This window comes from Camelus ferus, chromosome 2 (assembly GCF_009834535.1).
Source record: "Camelus ferus isolate YT-003-E chromosome 2, BCGSAC_Cfer_1.0, whole genome shotgun sequence".
Taxonomy (NCBI): Eukaryota; Metazoa; Chordata; class Mammalia; order Artiodactyla; family Camelidae; genus Camelus; species Camelus ferus.
In genome coordinates, this window is record NC_045697.1 from 72,991,067 (window position 1) to 72,994,837 (window position 3,771).

The following is a 3,771-nucleotide window of genomic DNA, read 5'->3' on the forward strand; positions in this document are numbered from 1 at the left end:
AAAATAAGTGTGCAGTCACACTGTTTTTCTAAATTCTGTGTAAACAGGGCTTGAGGCAGAAGGAAAAAATGAAAGTAAAATATTGGAAGAAAACTTATAAAGTGTTTCTGTGTCACTTCTTTGCCCCCATTATTGTTTACTTCCTTCTGAAAACCTGCTTCGTTTTTATCTGCACATGTTGAAACTGGGGTGCGTTTGTGGTTCTGTTTGAAAGTACACTCCCTTCTCCTGGTTTTTTTCTCTTGTGCATTCCTAGATGTCCTTTGCTTTTTCTTCATTCACAGGTCTGATCTCTTTTATATTTTATAGAAATAGTCATGACCCTTCAGTCAATGGCACTCCAGTTCATCTCATTATTACATGATTGTTTGAACCATGACATACTTCAACTTGGGAATCAAAAGAAATGACAGTGTTCACTTTGGAAGCACATATACCAAAACTGGAATTATATAGAGAAGATTAGCATGTCTTCTGTGCAAGGATGACACATAAATTTGTGCTATGTTTCATATTTTTCCAATAAGCATATGAAAAGATGCTCAACATCATTAGAGAATTGCAAATTTTTTAAAAATGAAATTGTTTCCATTCCACATACATTAGAATGATTAAAATCCAAAACATTGGCAACATCAATTGCTGGCAAGGATGTGGAGCAACAGAGAAAATATATTGTGCTGGTGGGGATGCAAAATGGTACAACCATCTTGGAAGATTGTTTGACAGTTTCTTATGAAAAATAAGATATGATAAGATCCATCAATCTCATTCCTTGATATGTACCCAAATGAGTGGAAAGCTTATGTCCATGCAGAAACCTGCACACAGATATTTATAATAGCTCTATTCATAATTGTCAAAACTTGAAAGCAAATTCAGTAGGTGAATGGATGAACGGTGGTCCATTCAGACAATGGAATATTATTCATTGAGCTATCAAACCATGACAAGACATGGAAGAAACTTAAATGCATATTACTGAGTGAAAGAAGCCGATCTGAAAAGGCTGCATACTGTATGATTCCAGCTACAACACATTCTAGAAAAGGCAAAACTATGGAGACAGCAAAAAAATGACTAGTTGTTGCCAGGGGCTAGAGAGGAGGGAGGGGTAAATAGGTAGAGCACAGAGGAGTTTTAGGACAATGAAACTCTTCTCTACAGACACATGTCATTACATTTATCAAAGCCCATAAAGTATATCACACCAAGAGTTATCCCTAATGTGAACTATGGGCTTTGAGTGACAGGTTCTGTTCTATTCATTGAGCCTACAGCAGTGACACAACAGATTGAGTCCTCCCTTCATGGAGTTTGGATCCTAATGGAAGAAGAGAATCAATAAGAAATGTAATAATGCATTAAATGAAGTGCCTAATTTATATTTTATTTTCCCTTCAGGTAAACAGATTTTTCTCACTCTCTCTCTCCTTTGCACTCACACAAATGCATACACAGACCACACACACGAACACACACACAAGCATGCATGTAGTCACAGACCTAGTTGATGGGCTTCAGGAAAATTACAATATCTAGGGATGCAATCTCCACTGCTTTATGCTATGGCTAATTCCCTTCTATGTGACTTATTTCCCCTTGAGAGTTTTTGGAATGTGTTGATTCTGGGAAAACAAACATTTTGTAATGGATAAGAGAAAGAAGAAGGGCATATAAATTGGAAAGGTGATTGGGTTGACTGTTTTCTGTGACATGTTCCAACATTGAAAGTGTAAATCACTATTTGTAAAGTCATAGGCAAGAATATCACTCCAGTAAATTTTTAACATTATAGTGCCGTCAAATTATAACTTGTTCTTAAAGGGATAAACTTTAAGCTCTTTCACATTTGTGAAATATGAATCTGAGCTTTTACACTAACAAAATCAATACATATTTAATTCCTTAGCAGTGCAAACTGTTATAATGCTAAGTTCAATAATTATTTTCTTCTTCAGTGTCTGACATAAATTGTAGCAACTATTTTTAGGTCACTCTCCCAAGGCAATAGAAATGAAAGTAAAAATAAACAAATGGGACCTAATCAAACTTACAAGCTTTTCAACAGCAAAGGAAACTATAAACAAAATGAAAAGACAACCTGCAGATTGGGAGAAAATATTTGCAAATGATGTGACCAACAAGGGATTAATTTCTAAAATATATAAACAGCTCATACAATTCAATAACAAAGAAACAAACAACCCAATCAAAAAATGGGCAGAATACCTAAATACACATCTCTCCAGTGAAGACATACAGATGGCTGATGGGCACACGAAAAGATGCTCAACTTCACTAATTATTAAAGAAACGCAAATCAGAACTACAATGGGGTGTCACCTCACACCAGTTAGAATGGCCATCATTAAAAAGTCTACAAATAGCAGATGCTGGAGAAGGTGTGGAGAAAAGGGACCCCTCCTACACTGTTGGTGGGAATGTTAATTGATGCAGTCACTATAGAAAATAGTATGGGGGTTTGTTAATAAAATAAAAATAGTGTTGCCATATGATCCAGCAATCTCACTCCTGGGCATATATCCAGAGAAAACTCTAACTCAAAAGGATACGTGCACCCCAATATTCATAGCATCACTATTTACAATACCAAGATGTAGACACAACCTAAATGACCATCAACAGATGATTGGATAAATATGTGAGATAGATAGATAGATACACATACACACAATGGAATACTACTCAGCCATAAAAAATGAAATAAGGCCATTTTCAGCAACATGGATGGACCTGGAGATTGTCATTCTAAGTAAGTCAGACAAAGAAAGGCAAATATCATACATTATCACTTATATGTAGAATCTAAAATATGATACAAATGAACTTATTTACAAAACAGAAACAGACTCACAGACATAGAAAACAAACCAAAGGGGAAAGGGGATGGTGGGGGGATAAATTAGGAATTTGGGATTAGTAGATAAAAGTACTATATATACGAAATAAGTAACAAGGTCCTACTGTATAGCACAGGGAACTATATTCAATATCCTGTAATAACCCAAAATATGAAAGAGAAAGAAATATATATATATAACTGAATCACTTTGCTGTACACCAGAAACTAACACAACATTGTAAATCAACTATACTTCAATAAAAAATTATGTTCTTCTTTACTTTTAGGATTTATTTTTAATGAATTAATTTTTTGGAGACCAGGGATAAATTATATAATGAGACATGCCAGAATTCTTAAAAAACGATTGCAAAAATCTCACAATTAGAGCAGATCTACAAGAAAATATTTTCTCAATCTGTGTTGCTGTTGTGTCCTTCTGTGGCCAACCAGTAAGATATTAAGCCCCCAGCCCAGGGAGCGAGCCGTGGGCAGCAAGTAGGAAAGGTGGTAATAAGGGAGCCAAGGAACCCTGTTTCTTTTTCCACTTTCCTCTCCACCCAGAGATGGTACCTATGAGCTGTGAACTGTCTGCCATTCCACTTTGGAGCGACCTAACTTGGTTGAGCAGAATTACCATGATATTCTCCCTGTTCTTCCACTAGAGAACCAACCTTATGTGCCAGGGTCAATTTTCTTAAGGGTTAGGGCCAAGGATATTCAATTGGCGACTTCATTTTCAGTAAAGATAAATTGATATTATAAACAAACAAAAAATACATAAATAAGAATGAAGAAGCCCTCTTAATTCCAATTTTATTTCCACTTTTCCCCAAACCTCCCTTTGATCTCCATTCCCATGGTCATCCTACTTATATTTTTAAATTTTTCTTAGAATGTAATGT

General features: G+C 35.5%; 1 non-coding gene across 1 annotated transcript; it reads left to right on the top strand.

The window, feature by feature from the left end:
- Window positions 1-412: 412 nt before the first annotated feature.
- Window positions 413-519, top strand: LOC116659480. The gene has a single exon (XR_004314843.1). It is a non-coding gene; the product is annotated as a U6 spliceosomal RNA (small nuclear RNA).
- The last annotated feature ends 3,252 nt before the right edge of the window (window positions 520-3,771 follow it).